The sequence below is a fragment of the Cygnus olor genome, chromosome 2, assembly GCF_009769625.2.
Source record: "Cygnus olor isolate bCygOlo1 chromosome 2, bCygOlo1.pri.v2, whole genome shotgun sequence".
NCBI classification, from domain to species: domain Eukaryota; kingdom Metazoa; phylum Chordata; class Aves; order Anseriformes; family Anatidae; genus Cygnus; species Cygnus olor.
The window spans coordinates 34,896,768-34,916,200 of record NC_049170.1 but is presented as its reverse complement, the minus strand read 5'-3'; the positions used below and the strand labels follow the sequence as shown (position 1 = coordinate 34,916,200).

The following is a 19,433-nucleotide window of genomic DNA, read 5'->3' as shown; positions in this document are numbered from 1 at the left end:
GCCAACCGTGTGTCAGACTGATATTGGGCCTGAAGCAGTAGGCAGTTGTGAACTCCATGATCGTGTGGTATCATGGATGCAGCATGTTCCTCTTGCAGTAGGGATGCAGCATGCCTCAGCCATGAAATTCAGATATTTCTAATAGTTCCTACAGCCTATCTTGTGAGAGACTGTGAACAGAAGTGCTTGAAATAGGTGATTAGCATTGCCAAAGGTAACGTATGAGAATTCATGAATCTTGTCTCCTGTTACTCAAAGTAGTGATTCCGTATGTTTTTATGCAGAGAAAAGTAGCAACTGCTGTGTCTTGTCATTCCAAAGGAAATCAGGTTGGTTCCCTTGTGTTTTAAGATCAAGAACAAATTATGTTTTTATTGGCACTTCTGGGACGGTTTCACAAAGTGAGGTTCAACTTTTTTTTTTCCCCCAGGAAGTGATATGGACAGTCCATACTCTCACCAATTTTCTCTGAAAATGTTTTCATCACACCATCACTGAGCAGAGACATTCCGTTTTTATCTGGAGGTCATCAGCAAAGTCAGTCCTTTTGATGTAAATCAGTTCTGTGCTTGCAGAAGCCATGAAAACTTCCCTCTCTGATAGATATCTGTGTCTGCCTCAGAGATATGTTAGAACATATGCTTCCATCAGGATTATATCTTTTTTTTTTTTTAGAGAGACGCTAACTTTTTCCTGTCTTTCTTTTTGTAAACTCGTGACAAGTTGCTTATTCATCTACTGGTTGAAGAATAAAAATAATGCATCAGGAGGCAAAAGATTTGTCACAGTTCAGGAAAGAACTTGAAGAAATTTATTCTTTGACTTACGAAGAGCAATCATTATATATGACCAAGGTCCCTTGCATTTCAGTTGTGCAACAGCAAAGGTTTTGTACACAAACTGATTGCATGGGAGGGAGAGTTGCTGTTCTTGGTGGACTCCTTCAGTAATATTGTAACGGGACATGGGACTGAATCTTTGATCCTGGCATGTGTTGCAGTGGGTGAGGTACAGTTTTGGCTTCTAGTGACTCCCTTGCTCGTTGCCCCACTGCTAGTTTAAATGCTCCCATCTGCTTTTGGGAAAAGGTCATACCCTCACTTTAATTCAGAAGGCATGTTCTTGTAGCAGTAGGTATTTGAGGAAGAAATGAAAATCACATTGTTCCTTTAGGTTTGAAGAAGCTTCCCACACTAAACAGAAAAAATAGGTTATTAAAGTCGGTACTTTTCAAGGACAAATAGATTACTTTAAAGATTCTGTAAAATGTTAACAGTATATATGTATTTATTTATTTAAAGCTCACAGTGAAAAGTTGACAACCAGCATACTTCTGCAGTAATGTGCTTTAATCTTGTTTTGTTTATCACATTGGTCCAAGCATGTAATCTGTTGTAGACTTGTTTTGTCATAGTCTTATGAACGCATATATGAGGGATGAAAAAAGCTGAAACCTCACCAAGAATAATTATTAGCAGTTATTAATACCCAGAAATGTATTTATGGAAATATGTTTGCAATATTTTTTAATGAGTTCATCAAACATATTGACTCAATGTGCCACACACTTATAAAGGAAAGTGTCTGCTATGTCTGCTTGCTTTTTGGTTGTAAAACCGTAGCAAGAACTTTGAGAAGGAAAATATATTCTCCTGTCGGCTGAAGTTATGTTGAAAGAACATTCCAATTCTGGCAGAAAATCAGACAAGATCTTATCTGGTAGGGAGTAAAACATGCTGGCTGGTAACTTTGCAGGCACAATAGAGTGCATCGGAGTAATACCATATAAAATGACTTTGAAAACCTCTTAAAGCTTTTTAGTGTGGCTGCCTGTTTTACTGTAACTTTCACAGGCATTTCTTTTTGTCCAGGTAACTTTTGTGCCTCCTTATTTCCCAGGAGAGACCTGGGTACTTCTGCCTAGAGTGAGCTCCCAACCTGGCTATGCTTGAAGCAGTTCCCAAGCAAACAGCTGCATGGGGTGCACAAGTACAGAGAGGGAGGTGAATTAAAGGAGGGCTAACTTGTTTGGGGGTTAGAGTGGGGAAAATCTCTTTTGGTGGGGAGTGACCTGATGGGAAGGGTCCTCTCTCTGTCTCTCTTGCCTAAGGTAAGGAGACTGGATGGCAAGTGCTTGGTGCTGGCAGAGGTGTATGCACTGACATACACTCTGTGTGTGTGTACACACAGGCATATTATAATACATATAATGATTCTAAGAGATTATTTGCATGTTATTTTTCACTTTCCTTTGAAGTCTGTCTTATGTTTCAGATCCAGGAGAGGATTTAAAGCTGAAAGATTCTCTTTCCATTCCCTGCCCAAGGTCTATTAGTGTCACTTGTAAGAGCTCGCCCACAAGCCTTGTTTTTCCAGTGTACGTAGACCATGAAGTCTGCAACAGCACTGCTGCTGTATTTTCGGAGGGTGGTGAACTCTTGAAGAAAAGTTCTTGATCTAAGTGTAGATTTTGTACGATACCTTACCTTAAAAAAGTACTTTTTTTTCCTAGGTTTCGTTCAAGCATATGTTTATCCCCATGATTTATTTTTTTCTCTCAGTATTAACTAATATCTGAACATTTTGACAACTGTCTACAAGTGTGATTGAGTGTTGTACAAGTAGCGGTTTATTTCAAATAGCAGACTTGTTTCAGAAAAAAAACAAAGAAATTTAAATTATTATTCTACTTTAAAAGCGTAATACTGAACGATTAATGAAAATGTTGATACTAGAAAATTGCCTTTCTGTAGTACAGTAAGTCTAGAAGTGTTTTGAACAGCTAGCAAGCTGTCAAGTGCTACAAAATGAAATAATTTTAGTTCTTGTGGGCTCTTATGTCATGTTTGCTAAAAAGTGGTGCTGTCAACTACAGTAATAGTCAAGAGGCAGCAGTACTTACTCTGTTTACAGTGAAAAAGCTTAGTATGCTTGATTGAGGGACATAAAAGAATTTATCCTCATAAAGATAAGAAGGACTTCAAAAGTGCACTGTCCTCTTGCATGCGGTTTTAACTCCAGGTTTTATCTGGCAGCAACTCTTTGCCTCTAAAGGTTGAAATTGTTTGATAATGCAGTTTTTAACATGTAATGATGTGCCGTTCCCTACCTGCTGATTTTCTTGTTGTTGTGATTGGACAAAATGATCTAAACAACAAACATGTTCAACAAGGTAAAAGGTACCCCAAGGCAAATTAGCTTGTAGCTTTGCCTATAATATATTTTGGTGTCTTGCCATGTTCAGTGGATTTGCTTTGTTACGCGAGTAGTATAAATCTGTACGTTTTCTATGCATGTAATGATTTGCATAGCTAGTAAACTTATGACTAAATTTAGCATGTTCTAACAAAGTGGGGATGTAACAGGGCAGACTGTAACAGTATTGTTGCTCTCTACCCATAAAGAGGGCGTGTGTATGTATGTCTAATTAGAGTTCTTAACTTGTTTCTTACTCTTGGAATGATGACTAAGGTAATATTCTGTGTATGTCCTGTGGTAAGTTGCACTGGTATGGAAATTGGGTGAACACTGAAAAAGTAATTTTAAAAATTAAATTTAAAATGTGCAATATGCCTAGAACTACTTTACTGAACCAGAAATGTACAGTGATATTGTACCATTTTGTTTCCGGTTGTCCTTTGGAAGTATAAAAGTTGTGGATCTGATCCCCTTGCACAGTTTGGTGATATTTCATTAATTTATTACGTGAAGAATTAGCAGTTTCTTCAGTTCCCATTTGCCTTCCCCCCTTTTCAGTGAGCAATATCCAGCACTTAAGGCTAGGCAGCATATGCTACCTGAAGTAGATGCTGTCATATAAAAATTCACGTTAACTTTCCGGAGCACTTTTGATTCCGTGTGGGTTGTTAACAGCTCTTCCTAATCTCATGGTTAGAGTCCCTTTGAAACATTTCTATTAAGCATATGCTGCTTTAATTTGCTTTCTCAACTTAGTATACTGCCACCAGCCAGTGTAATCATAACTTCAGAAATAAAACTTCAAGGTTAAAAAACATTTTGACAAGATTATTTTTGTTAATCTTCCAGGCTGTCTATAGTAACCAGAATTCTGGTATTTCTAATATTTTGTCATCATCTAGGGGTGACAGCATCCACCTGTCTTCTGAGAAACGGAGGATGCACACTCTCCTGCCTCCTTCCGTTCTGCTCTTTTAATGGGAGAGACAACAGGCTGTAAAATAAGCAAAAGCTCTGGCTGCCACAGATTAAATAACAATGAGACAGTAATTTGCTTCAAATAATGCGTTTTCAAAGGAGAAGATTTTTAAAGACTGCCGAAGACTTTTAAATCGACACTGGTTAAACTCAGGATTTATCGTCTGGTAGTGTTGTAGTTTAGAAAAGGTATTAATGAATAGACTGGCTTACTTGTCATTCTGTTTAAGTAAACATAAATAAATGAAAATGTAGATAAAAGTGAGGGATTTTTCTACAGCAGACTGCTATGCCTGAAGAATTTTGTTGTACATATTATATCTTTGCCGTATAGCCATAGAAGTATGCACATCTGTGTCTGAAATAGTCATGAATCTTTGGTTTGGCTTTCTTTTAAATAAGTCCTTGCCAAAATGTGTATTTATTTTTATTTCACCCATTGTGATTGGGAGATATATTGAAGACAAGGCAAGGGAGGCTAGTGGTGGTGCCGGATGGCTGTGGTTGTCTGTCTGTAATAATACCTGGGGATTTTACTGCTGTAGTTGTTTTGTTGTTTTTTTCTTATCTTTCTGCAGCGTGGCCTCAAGTAGGCTGTTGGATAATTTTCCTTATATTTGGATGTATCAAATTTGGAGACGAGTTTTTCTTTTAACTTACAAATTCAAATCCTACTGGGGGAGTGATGAAGAGGGAAATAACTCACTCACCGGTTTTTAAAGTCAGTTACCCCATGACCAGAAATTCCATATGTTTTGCAACTCTCCTAAATGTGAAATTATTCTTCTTAAAGGCCATGAGTCATGCTTCACCATAGGCAAATGCTTTTTCCGCTTGGCCAAACTGCAGTTTGTACTTTATCTTTACAAATTTCATACACTTTTTTTTTTTCCAGTGCCATAGAGCCCTCAATTTAAATCGAAAACACTAATAAAAGCTGGTGATAGCTAAGTAACAGCTGTTGAGGGCATGCTTCAGCATCTCCCCTGCAACCAACACTTGTATTCTTGTGAGATGTCTGTCTACCCGATATTTGCAAAGTCCTCGATGAAAGCAGTGCTGGTGACCAGAGTGCAGGAACTGCTGCACAGGGTGGGCTCTGGGGTTTTCCTATGCTCGTCTCTGGCATTGGCTAGTAGTGGATGCTATAGAAGAAAGTGCATCAGTCCTTATCCTGAAGAGTTATAAAACATCTGCCTTTTGGTCAGACCCTTTCCATAATCTTCATCTGAGAAAGTATGACTTATGATCTGGTGTAAAAAAAACAAAACAAAAAAAATAAAACAAAAAAAGTGTTTTATTTGTTTTTCCAGGTTTATAAAAACTGCACTTACTGGTCTTACAAGTGCATAACTTGGTTGGTGGCACACATGAAGATGAATAAATGTATTCTATAGGGATTTACTTTGCTGCGTACATGTGGCATAAATAAATTGGTTTTCAAGGGTGGTGTTTATCAGTCCTTCTGGCAACAATTCCCATGTACTAATGTAGTAGCTTGAAAAATAATGCTTGCTTATTTTAAATAAAAAAGTGAAAATGCAAAAAAGAAAATCCCCCAACACCAAGAAAAGAAAGCAATTAATGAATGATAATAACTTCAGTAACAAAGCTGGGCATGGAACTGAAAGCGTCCCCCCAAAAAAAAACCAACCCCCAAAAAAAACAACACCCAACACAATGATGTAGCTATATACAGTTATATTACACTTGATAAAGATTAGATGTCTGTTTCGAGGCTTTTGTTATGAGAAACTGAGAAACATCTCTTTTCTTTTTTTTTTTAAACTTTAGGCCATTCTCTTCCTGCCCACAGAAACACCTGCAAACTCTCACTGCTTTTGACTATGTTCTTTTAAGTTTTGATTTCTCTCTGGAGTTGTATTTCAGACAGAAGAATTTTGAACAGTATGACAGAAGCATTTGTCAAAATAAAATCCACATAGCATTCCTAAATCCTGAGTGTCTCTCAAATTGTCAGTGCACCAAAGCAACCTCACTGAAATGAGACTTACTGTAGGAGAAATGGCGGTGCTGGTAGGAAGGCAGCACTACCATCGATGGTAGTCCTCTCTGTGTGGTGGTGAGCAATGTGGAGGGCATCCCAGCTGAAACATGTAGAGGACGGTGGATGGAGGCTTGAGGGAGATACAAGGAAAGAAAGGAAGGAGTGATGAGAATGTCTTACCAATTTGTATTTCTGCACTTAAAATCATATATTGTATTTATATAATATATATTTCAAAGCAGAATTAGAGGTTTTCAAGTTATGAACAGATTTTAGACTTCTGTAAAACATAACCAGGCTAACACCTTGTTTTTAAGTGTATTTCACTTAAAAGTGTCAGTCATGTCCTGCCTTTTTTCTATTTTTTTAAAAAAGCAAACTTAAAGTCAAAATCCCCATTAAGACTGAAAGGCAATTCAATGTAAATGTCTACCAGTTTCTTCTCATAGTCTAGTGGTAGACTATCAGACTTTTCACTGAAGTCCTAATGCAGGAGAATGTAAATATGTAATTTATACATAGTATGACTATGAGCAAAAGTTCCTTAGTGTGCATCTGTTTAGACAGTTTTGATTATTTCAGGCTTTATCTTCCTAGCACCTTTACACTTGGCTAATTCACGATTAGAAGGAAAAAAATGTGAGGAATGCTTGTGGAGATTTTGAAGTGAGATCTCTGTGAGCTGCTGGCCACAAGCCAGAGGCCTGTTTAGCAGTGGGTCCCTGGATAAGGAATGTGAACATTGTCTGTCTTCAGGATACCAGGCTGAGTGGGAGTGAAGCTTCTCTTCCACTTGAGCTGTTTAACTCTTTATTTGTGAGGAGATCTTTTTATTATTATTATCGTTTTACAGTTCCATAACTAGGCATCAATTCTTATTTAACTTACAGCCCAGAAGTGGGCCTCAACAAGCTAGAGATGAGTATGTTTAAAATACAAAGGCGTCATAGAAAAAATAAATCTGCTCCTGAAGAAAACTTAATTAAAAACGTATCAATGGCACTTTAACTAGATGATTGTGTTACTGTACACGTATGTTTAGAAAGCATGTATATAAATACGGATATACTTTGCATAGGTTTTGGTAATAAAGCAGCTTTATGACCAAAAAGAAATGTGGGTTTTGGCATGGAAGATAGTGTTTCTGGAAAAGTCCTTACAAGTAGAATAAAGCTGTGAAAGGTGCACTCAACAGAGAGGAAGGATGTGGCCCACCGACGTCTCTCAGGCACAGGAGCGCAGTGACAGATCTGAGCACCACGGCCAGCTGTGCAAGCATGAGCGATATGCATGTTGAGGGAAATAACCAGCTCTGGTCAGGCTCTGCGGTGACTACAAGTGGCCTGGCTTCAGCCTCAACATCCAGATATGCTCTGTTATGTGGCCAGTGTAATCTAATAGACAGTGACCTTTAATTGTCCTTCAGCCTTGCAGCATCAGGCTGCAACTGTCACAACGTGAGTATTAGCCAGTAACGTTCCTGTCATGAAGCTGGAGTCTGAGAACGGCAGGCCTACGTTCCTCTTTTTAGTTGGAGTAGCTTTAATTGGGATCTGACAGTGTCCATAGCAAGATTTTTGCTAATTTAGCAGGTGCAAAACAGAGCAACATATCATCAAGTGCAGGGTGAGGAAGATTTACCTTCCTTTACAAAGAATATTTTATTGCTGTCACTAAAGAAGTTGTGATGTTTCTGCACTTGCTTGTATTTCAGAGTTCTCTAAATGATTGTAAAAACTATCATTGCTGACTTTTTTTAATTTTTGTTTTTCCCCATTAACAGTGGTGAACACTCTTCCTGTATGCTGAACCTGATCCTGTATGCTACAGGAAGGTCAAATGGAAGGCTGTTTAGTGGTGTTGGATAAACTGGCAACCTAATTTGAGCTGTTCGCTTTCAGGTGGTTTATTTAAATTGCCACCTGCGAACTATCTTGTTTCTGTACATGTGGATGTGAAGACTGAGCGGGTGTTGCTCAAGTAATAGATCTCTGCTTGCTCAGCTGAAGAAAAATCAAGCCTGCAGCATCCCTGGAATTGGTTCTGAATATTTAATTAAAAAAAAAAAGTCAATGGTTGATTACGTACATAATGTTAATTGTCATTTTGCTCTGTTCAGACATAACTGATGCGTGACTTAATTTAGATACATTAGCTGAGAATCATTACATTCACATGGAAAGAAATGCATTTGTCACATGTATTTAGTTTCCCATGCTTAATGCATAACATCCAACTTGACAACTCCTGCACTTGTTGGTGAGTTTAAGCTTCTTAAATGTGCCGTGTAAGGTAGTTAAGCTGCTGTTTTTAACTTTTAACCAACTCACACTTTTCCTGTGTCCTGGCCTAGCTCTAGAAAAGTATTCCATGTGCGGGGAGGGAGTTGGGCAAGGAGGAAGATGGAGAGAGATGGAGCTGTGAATGTATGAGCTAGTAACAGGAGATGTGAACTCTGCTTCAAGCAGTTTGTGGAATCTCCAGGCAAAATTATTTCCAGATCTCTCTGCACAAGGGAGCAAACCCAATTCATTCCAACGTTTACTGGAAGCTCTAATTATTCCAAAGCACTGTATAGGGAAATTGTATGAACAACCTGCAAGAGCAGATGACAGGCTTTTTAAAATGAGTTGCTGGACACCGCAGGCAGGAAAGGCAAATTTACATCCAGTATTTGAGAATGATACTAAATTTTTGTGTAGGCTGGTGATAGTATTCCCAGCCATACAAAGTCCTATCATCTGTGGTGAAAGCAAAAGGCAAAGTGTGAACGTTTAATGTTGATTTGGGTCAGTCTAAATGAACTGTACTTCACAGTGGAGGCTTTGGGAAGCATGAAGATGGAGTCAGCTTTTTCTGGAGGCTGTTCAGAGCCTGGCGTAAGTCTACCATTTGTCCCACTTTCAAAATCTTTCTTCCAGAACCTGATGGTGCTGAACAGACGGAAACATAAGGAAGAGAGATCAGAATCTTTTTCACCTGAGTAATTCAGTAACTTTTTGTGTACTTTATGGAAATGTAAATTATTTGAATTTTGGTCTGTGAGCTTCCTAAGTAAACTGTCATGCTATTCTGACAGTATTTTAATTCAAGTTACCAAAATGAAGAGAGAAATACAACACCAGATGCTCAAGAAATATTGTGTTGTGCTGTACTCTGTGTTGACTTTTTTCACCTTTTGAAAGTATGATATCCATTCAGCTTCACAAGTGATCTATTCTTAAAATCTTCTCTCTAGGGGGTGCAAATGATACTGGAGCATTACAGGAGATCCTGCTTGCTTTGTCACTGTTTTATTTTATAGTTTGGTTACTAACTTGAAGCAGTGATCACCTTCACTGTTCATCTGCCTAATTCCTATTTTAAAATTACAACAGAGAACAGTCTTTGTCATCTCGTTCTGGTAACAAAGAAGGAATAGTTTCAACAACTCTTTTGTGATTCTCCAGATTAGTGCAAGTTTTCTACTCTGAAAGATCATTCCAATGAGGGACATCAGAGGACTGGTCCTTCAGTCAGAGTAGGATATGTCCTTTTGATTCTCTGTCCATATACACGCAGGGTTTCAGAGCTTTGTTAGGCAATCAGATACGTGTGGTGCTCTTCTCAACATCTTTATTTTGCTAACCACAAAATGCTGCTCATAAACTTCAACTGTAAAGAATTTCCAAAAATGCTTCCTTCTTCTACTCCTGGAAAGCCTTCAAGCCTTTCCAAAAGGATGTTTTTGGAGCAGTCTCCGTATTGCACACAAAGTGACAACATGTTTAAAATACCTTGCTCTTTTCTCCAGACACTGATGAGCAGTCAGGCGACTTAGCATGTCTGAGAATGGCAGTCTGGAATAAGAACAGTAGGACTGCTGGCTCCCGCTGCCACCTTGTTTGTTTGTAGCTAGAACAGGTAGTTGACTTATTTCCTTGATTTGCAATACAGAACAGAAGACAGGAAAACTGCAAATGCTGATTGTGTAACTTCTCCAAGAGTAATCCTTTCAACTGTTGTCAGTCATTCCAAGATTCATCTTTATGTTCCATGTAAATTGTTGTCATTTTGAAGTAACAAAAGTAAAGGATTTGAACATTTCTTGACAGTTTCTGATGTAAAAAACAAACAAACAAAAAAACTGTGAGTACAGTTTTGGGGAGCAAATTTATGGTATTCTTCCAAAAATGCACATATGCATTTAATATGGAAGTGTTAAATTCTCTTGACTTTAGGTTACCATTCATGCTATTTTTTTTCACATTCCTCCTCCAGCTCTTCATTTTTGACAAACATTTATTTTTTCACCTTTTCACAATGAAATACATGGAATAAAATAATGAAATTCAATTCTAAGTGTTGACTGTCTTTATGGCACAGATTTTTTTGTTTTTTTGTTTTCTAGAAGAAAGTATGAGTTATGAAGATGCTTTAAGCCCTGCAAAGTCCAAGTATTGTGGTCAAGATTTGATGAAAACTTTGCATATCATTTCAATCACAAGAGCTTTAGAAAATACAACTTTATTTCAGAAGTACAATTTTCTGGCATAGGTTTTGTGAAAGTGTTTTCCTCCTTTATGCATTCTCTATTTTTTCATATAAAGAAGACTTATTTGGATGAGTTGCTTAGGCTTTTTATCCTGAAAGTGTTATTTGCTGACAAAATTGTAGAAAACGTAGTTAATAAAAGATGAGTGTTAAGGATAAAATATGTAGGTCAGCCTGGATGAAGTGGGCATGACTACCATCTGTTAAGAAATCAGCTTTCAATATTATGTTTCCTGATGCTTCATTTTATTTAAAAAAAAATACTTCAAAAATAATTTTATTATTTAAAATAAAAAAAGACTTTTAGCTTCTTCTATTAAGAAGAAATTGCTTCTTTATTCACATTTTCAGAAATTCATTAAGTGCATTATATGAAAAAATGTGGAAAATGTCTTAAGTATGCCAGGATGCACCTTATGCTGCACTACTCATAATTAACCGCAGGTTTAATTTGTTTTTGTGTTGTAAGCAGTGGTGGTTTTAGAAAAACCAGTACCAACTGCCAGCATTTTAGAAACAAACACAAAAAGGATGAGAGGCCGGGAGAAGAGAGCGGAGAGAGAGGAGGTGAAGAACAACAGTGGTGGCACTCTTCCACTACAAGTTTAAGGGGAATCTGCATCAGTTGTAAACACGTCTGTTTATTGCTGCTTTTATAGCCTATAATTAAAACCTAGGCTGTTCAGCTGTAGTTCAAGTACAACCAACCTCAAAAATGCTATGAAGCAACCAAGATGCTAGACTGCACACACATTATGAAACTCTGCACGTTGTCTGCTGTCTCTGTATCCTGTTTAGTGACTGGAACTGAAGTGAAAAATGAGTGTACTCATTAGAAGTAATAAATATGGATTGTTAAGCTGTAGCACCCTTTCACTAAGCTTAAATCAAATTCTTTGTAAGTTATTCATTTCTTTTGTGTTGCGGAGGCATCATAATTAAAAACTCCAATCTTTTAAACCTCTAAAAATGCTTGAGAATAGGATTGAAGCTTTTTTTTTAAATCTTGTGGAATTTCATTCATTTTTTAATTAAATTCAAATAGATAGGCAGTAGGTTGCACTAACTTGAATCTAAATGTAAGATTAGGGACATAGTATCTCTCGCAGCTCTATCTGGACCAGTTGAAAGTAACACTGCTTCCGCTTTTTCATTGCTGACCTTAAGTTGGAGAGTGCCATGCCTGCATTTTGGTGAACAGAGTAAAGTACATGAATTATTCGCTGTGCCAACTGACTCTACAGTGAAGTGGATTAAGGAAGTCTCCTATGATTTTATGTATTTATGAATTTTTCGATGAGGGGGAATACTTATCTCCAGTGAAAGGGCAGTAACAAATTGTTTGGGAGCAAGAGCATCTTAAGCTGCTTTGGCTGTTTTCAAAGTGTGTATGAATTTGATGACTTTGAGCTCCAGCTCCACACTGGAGGCACCAAGCTGCTGCTGAAAGCCACGGAAGTCCTCAGCAGTTTTATATTAACTATTAACATTATTGCCGGAGGGATGCCATATTTTATATTGGGATGCCATACTGCAGTTGAATGGTATAAACAAGCTCAGTACATTAAAACTCTATACATCTTCCTTCTTCTGGGTTGTCTGTAATAACATTAAATTATTCACCAAGTCGTAATTGAAGCTTTCCTTTTTGGCCAATCTCCTAATTTGCTTTTATGTTTTGTTCTGTTGTAGCTCTGCAGTGGTACAACAAGAACTGATGTGAAAGCACTTACTCTGAAATAGGCCTTCTGTTCTTCCCTAGCATGGCTGCTTCATCTGCAGCTTTGGGTTCACCTTTATTATTTTTTTTTTACCCAGGGTCAGAAGTTCTTCTGCCAGCTCTGTCTGAATAGAGCCTTTAAGGTAACCCTAGCTGGATTCCAGTCCTTCAGCAATTGAGAACTTGAGGAGGTAGCGGTGGTTGTGGGAACTTAGATCATTTAAGTTGGGGAGATCCCCTTAAATTATTACTTTCTTGGTGAGGACATACACTGATAACATAGTCTAAGGTTCTTATCTCTAGCCTGAGTCATCTCTTGCTGACCCAGCTATTGCAATTGATTCTTTCCCCAGGTTTTCTTCATTTTGGCAAAACACCACATCTAATCATTCAGATTTATAATCAATGTTCTTACATCTTGTGTCTCTGCTTCTAAGTATCTCTCAGTTCATGTTTATCTTATGCCAGAAGGATAATGTTGCAGAAAACCTGATCTGTGGAGTCTCTTTCCTAGTTCACGTTGTCCAGGTGTTTGTTACAGTCATACATATCAATGGATTTAAGACCAACTGTGATATGTATGTCTTCCAAGAGGATGATCCACTCCATCAGCAGCTGCTTCTCATTGTTCATGTTACCTGTATACAGGTACATGATGTCTTTCCCACCACAAGGACAGTTGCAGGCATTGTTCCATCTGTCCTCGAGGAGCTCCAGCGCAAGCCTTAACATGTTTCTTTTAAATAAGAATTAAACATTTCTATGTACCGTTTTTTATCGTATGTATTTGCATTTTTTTCTTACCTGTTGGTATCAATAACAAAACCACCTAGCACTCATAGCACTAATTATCCTCAGCACACCTTATAAGTGGTGTTTCTTGCAACACTTCTCTAAAGTGTCTAGGTTTGTTTACATATTGCCAGTTCAGAAGCACAATATAGGGAAGTTAGTGGCCCTCAGCCTAAAAAGATGTAAGAGAAAGTTAATGCTGATGCACTTAAAACTACTTGTTCTTTGGTCAAAATACTGCACATCTCTTTTCAAGTTTCAAATTATCTTAATGAAAAAAACAATCTGTGAAGACCTAATCTATACATAAGCTTTAAAGGAAGCTGTGGCTCTGTCTGCATCAATTTGTAAATGCTAGTGTTATAAAGTACACTGAAAGAGGTGTATTGGAATGGATTTAGAGACCAGAAGCCTACAAAGATACAATTGGTCAAGAAATATGATATTTCTATAATCCATGGTCACTGCACTTTGTAAAGCATGTAAACAAATTTCTATGCGTCTGGGGAAAAACTGAATTTTGTTACCATGCTCATTAAAGTTAATGAGATTTAAATTTTGAGCTAATAGTCCTGCTTTATAAAGGATAACACTAAACTTTCTCAAGAGGAAGTGTTGTTTCCCCTGCAGCTTTATTTAGAAATTGCGATATATGCTACACATACATGACAGTTCATCTCTATCGTGGAAAAAAATAGGTATCTGCAAGGGGAAAAAAAAAAAGTTTTTTTTTTAGAAAGTATATGATGAAGTGTGAAAACTAAAACATCACATCAAAGAGAACAGAGCAGGCGTGTTGGATCCTGCCACTCTTTCAGGAACACATCTAACTTTCCGCATAAGATTAAAGGATCTCTGGGTTGTGTTTGCTGTTCATACATACCCCGTGACATTTTTCTTCAGGCTTTGGTAAGAATTGTACCTGGGCTGCAGAAACTCTTTCCTCCAATAGTTCATTTTACTGTTCTGCGTGAAACAGGTGATTGGTTTGGGGTTTGTTTCTCTGTAGTTAAACCAAGTGAGCTGGTCTAATAAAATGTGTTGCTTGACGTCAGCCTTGGTAGATTTATGCATGTCACAACATTATGCAGCTTATCAGGTGACAAAGAGCCAGTCTGGTACAAAGTTATATGGATGCCTTCAGTGATTTTAAAGGAAGGTGATGTCTTTTTCTTGATGTACAGACAGTGCTGTCTTAAGATCTTGAATTGCTACATGCTGGCAGACTGACAGCTATTTCCACCAGAAGGCATTGACTTCCAGAACATTGTGCCTATCAAAACTGAATCTAGGAAAACAAATAGTGTGCATTTCAGTAATGTTTTAGCACTAACGAGTATTAAAAAAAAACGAAAAAGGATTAGGCCTTGGCATATCTTCGTTTCGGTGAACAAAGCAAAGCTTTAAATAGCAATAGATAACAGAAAAATGAAAGGCAACCATGCGTGGGCCAAAGCTCTGATGATGGTGTTTCCACTCATACCAACCCTGGGACATTGTCATTAGCAGATGATTCTCTCAAGGTTTTCAGTACAGACTGTGAAATGATACTGTGTGCCTGTTCTTTTCCTGACTGAAAATGAAAAACTTTCTTCTCTCTTCTATTGCTTGATCATCCTTTGTCTTTTGGCTTGTAAAGTGTTCTCTGGATGAATAGCATGTCCACTGCAAACAGTCCCACTGCTTCTTTATTGCTTGAGTTTGACGGCCCTCACTGCACCCATGAGCACTGCTGTACGCAGTGTTTGTACTCCCAGCATTGGATTTGATCACAGCTCAGTAGCTCCTACTTTCTGGACAGGGAGACTGTGGACCCCCCTGTTCCAGCATCACAAAGCAGGTCCTGTGGTCCCTGGGTTTGGGGCTTCTCCGTCACATGTGTGAGTTGTACTCAGAGATGGCAGGGGGGCATCTGGGACCCTACTCCTTCTGGTAGCTTGTGCTAAGGAGCACGGAGCTGCTAGCCTGTCCCTCGGCAAGGCTCTTTCCAAAAGGGGCTGGGGGAGAAGAGGAATGGATTATTTAGGACCTGACTGTGAGCTAGGTCAGTCCTATTTCGCTGTGTTCTCATTCTCACCCGTGATTAAAAGTTGGATTGAAAAGGTGGTATGACAGCTAAACAATTAACATAACTGCCATTGCTAATGGATTTATTTTTGTATCACTAGTCACAAAGATTATTAACCTATCATCTGTCTATGATATGTATGCAGCAAATTTCATACAAGTGTAATCTATCTCATCTCCTGGGGGAGGGGGGCAACAGTGTCAAGATTATGCATTTAAAATTAATCACGTCACATTAAAGTCAATTTTTACGGTAGATGTGAGGAAAAGGTGGTATTTTTATATATACTTACATTTTAGGATGCATATTGACCTACTTCTAAATTTATATAAGATCTTTCTAGTACAAGGGACTGAATTATTTGTCCCAAGGGTTAGTGAAACAGTAGATACTTGCTTTGCTCCAGGAACATCTGACTTGACAATGAACCGTGTTCTTCTTTTGTGTCTTATTTGGGATGTATTGTAGTGGATTGTCTCTGGGTGGTTAGTTGTGTGGTTTTTGTTGTTTTGTTTTGGTTTTTGTATGCTTACAATATGCAGGATTTTCTTTCATTAAGTGATGAATATTATACATGAAAAGTAATCTGGTGTTAAATGCAGTATGTTTGTGGTTTGCCTAGTTTTTTCCCTTTCCCCCACCCTCTGTCTCTCTTGATTACACAAGTAGGACAGTTTTGTTTGAACTAAATTTTTCTCTCTTGGGTCATTGCAATAGCATGATTTAATTACTACAGCAGCCTCCTTAAGAAAGTGGACTAGATGGAAGTAACTGTTTCTTTGCATCGCAGAGTGCTTCAGAGAGTAAGTAGTACGTGTCCATGGCCAATGGAAGCATCTGCTCAGCAGAGGCTGTGATTTGGATGGTGTCTAGAGACAGCACCTAACTGAAGGCAGGTCTGAAAAACTTCCTGTTACTGTTAGTTTCCTTAAGTTGTTTGAATTTTTGCCTTCAAAGGCAAAAAAAAAACAACAACTTTTAATAACTTGTTTTTAACTGTTTTATATTTGTTTCTGCAATATTTTTTTATTTTATTTTCCGTAAAGGGAATAGGCAGCAGTGTTAATGTATTTATGTGCCGTCTCTTTCAATAGTATGAATCTTAACAGTAATTCAAGAACAGCAAATACCCTCTTCAAAAAGACGTCTGCAGTAGTTGTGCATGGCATATCTGTAGTTTAGAAATAATTTTCTTCTTTTTCTTTTTCTTTTTCTTTTTCTTTTTCTTTTTCTTTTTCTTTTTCTTTTTCTTTTTCTTTTTCTTTTTCTTTTTCTTTTTCTTTTTCTTTTTCTTTTCTTCTTTTTCTTTTCTTCTTTTTCTTTTTCTCTTTTTCTTTTTCTTTTTCTTTTTCTTTTTCTTTTTCTTTTTCTTTTTCTTTTTCTTTTTCTTTTTCTTTCTTTTTCTTTTTCTTTTTCTTTTTCTCTTTTTTTTTTCTTTTTCTTTTTCTTTTTCTTTTTCTTTTTCTTCTTTTTCCTTTTCCTTTTCTTTCTTTTTCTTTTTATTTCTTTTTCTTTTTCTTCTTTTTCTTCTTTTTCTTTTTCTTTTTCTTTTTCTTTTTTTCTTTTTCTTTTTTTCTTTTTCTTTCTTTCTTTCTTTCTCTTTCTTTTTCTCTTCTTTTCTCTTCTTTTCTTTCTTTTCTTTCTTTTCTTTCTTTTCTTTCTTTCTTTTCTTTCTCTTGAGCCGGATGAGACTGTTGGATATATTAAAGCTGACAATTTGAAGTATAACAGAGAAAGCCGTAAATGCATTACTTGGAAAAAACTATTGCTCTGTTTATGCAGGTGGACATGAGTGAATGTAACTTAATAATTTTATAATAGCTGTAGTGCAGCAGTCTCAGGGTGGATTCTTTTTTAATTCAGTGAAAGTCACTCAATGTCACTTGCAACTCTGACTTGGATTGCTCAGTCTTGCACTGGCTGTGTCCACACAACTTTCATCAAGCTTTCCGTTGTTCTCATTCTTCTAGTCACAAAATCTCAATTGACTACAGTTAGGGGATGAGACGTACACTTTAAGTTTCGCTGCTCAAATTCTCTCTACAGTGTTCTTTCACTGCTGAATCAGCTCTGAAACAGCTAAGTCTTTTTCTTCCAAAGCCGTAACAAAAACAATCACATAATGTTGATTTAATGCTGCATTTTTTCCAGATTTTTCTAAATTTCTGCTTTTGTTTTGTGAGACATGGGATTTTGCAGTATGCTTATTGCTTTGAGAATTGCTAGAGATGAATTGTGATACTGAGGAGCTGTTTTGAACCAGTACAGTTGTAAAGGTTTGAGGACAATGAGGACAAGTTAGGATAGTACTCTTTTTTTTAGCAAGTCTTCCTGTTGTACATATTGTCATATATCTATTATTTGTTTTGATTGATTTAGAATGATAAGGCTCCTGGTAACAGATGATAAGTAAAGATAAGTACTGCTTATGGGTTTAGGACACAGTAGTTATAAATAATATTTGATGCTCATGTTTTCTTACTTCTATAAAACGGTGAGGTGATTTGCAGAAGTACTCTTGGCCTACTTTTGCTGTTGTTGACTTAATGGAGAAGAATTAGGCCCATACTTAGCAGTTGTGACAATTCGTCTCCTAAATTTATTCGTATTTGCCTCAGCCTCACACCTTTAATTTGTCTTTTCGGAGGAGACAGAAGTAGTTGGTAGCACATGCTTCAGAGGAAAGATGGGAGCAGACATAGTTCTGAGGCTGTCCTGTAGCATGGGGAAAAGCAGAAAGTCTTGAACCCGGAGTAATTGGATCATGTTTACCTCAAACCATGAGAGCCTGCTGCAATTTTAGCTTAGTTAGCATAATTCTGATTTTTGTGCCTGCTTTAAAGTCTTAATTGCTCATGTACCATTGTAACCTTAAGTGCTGCAGGTAATGTAAAATATGAGTCACCCTAGAGAGGCTCAGTCACTGCTGTTGGCAGCCCGAATATGAGAGTCTACTTGGGATGCAGGATCAGTGTTCTTACACCCTTATGGAAGCATAAGTTGGTAGTTGTTGAAGGGCAACCATGTTTTCCTTTTTTCTTCCTGAGCTTGAAGAGAATTTTAAAAAAGGAGCACAAAGCAGTTGCTGGAGGATGCAGCAGTTTTGACAGATGGGTTGGAGCCATATTCAGTATTCACTTACAGTTTCACGTTCAAATCTGGAATTCTCAAGGTAATAACTTGAATTACTGGGAAACATTACTGAAATATTAATAAAAGACTTTGGACAGAGGGCGCACATCATTCCTGCCTTCTTCAGAGCTGGTAACAAAAGCCTTTTCTTAAGTCCATGTAGCAAATTAATTTGAAGGAATATAAGAAAATTGGAAAGCCCTATTTTGGAAGTAAACCTCAGAATACTTCAGGTGGTCTCTGTCAGATGTATCCTTCCAGCCTCCTGCCTCTCTTAAGCACCTGGGGGTAGGTGGTGGAGTCATCTTCAACTCATTTGAGTTCTGGAAAAGTGCCCATCTCTCTTTTTGCTTCCTAAATAACAATTGCCATAGGAGATCTGGAGTTCTTAGCTGTGTGCCCAAAGTTAAGTGGTGTAAGTGTCTCTAGACCATATCGACGTTAGCAAGGATAGCAGTGCAGTGAAAGTGGACCTCTGTAGTGAGTTGGGTAATGGCGAGGACCCCACATCCACACCAGGATGGGACCAGTCAGGACGGGCTCTAGTCTGGTGCCACGGGCTCAGTGCTGTGAGCGCTGGCTGCGCTCCTGGAGCATGCCGTCTGCTTTCACTTCATCTAGAGGGGATTTGGTGTCTGTGCTCCACAACTGTCCTGCAGAGCTACCCAAACTGTGGTCAGAAGGGCTGATCAGGAGATTTGCAGAGGAAGTGTACTTCTAATCTGTGCTAAAATGCAAATGTAGGCACACCTTAATTTCCTTTAGGCTCCACACTGAAAAAATACGATATTAGAAATATCCTTCTGATTACATGGCTTCTTTTTGTATTAAAAACAGTTAGGCCTCCATTTTGTTTTTCCATTTTCTGAAGCTTCCAGGGTGTCACAACCATTGTGCTGTGTTCAGATGGGCAAAGGGCATCACGTAATTTCCATCTGGCATGTCCTGAGGGATATGCTCACAAGATACTGATGACAGTAACTTTAAGTGTATTTTGCTGCAAA

The 19,433-nt window shown here is 37.8% G+C and overlaps 1 protein-coding gene across 13 annotated transcripts in view; it reads left to right on the top strand.

Annotated features, from left to right (window-relative positions):
* Positions 1-19,433, top strand: part of OSBPL3 (oxysterol binding protein like 3) — a 90,171-nt gene that overhangs the window by 22,320 nt on the left and 48,418 nt on the right. The gene's annotated exons all lie outside the window — the stretch shown is intronic.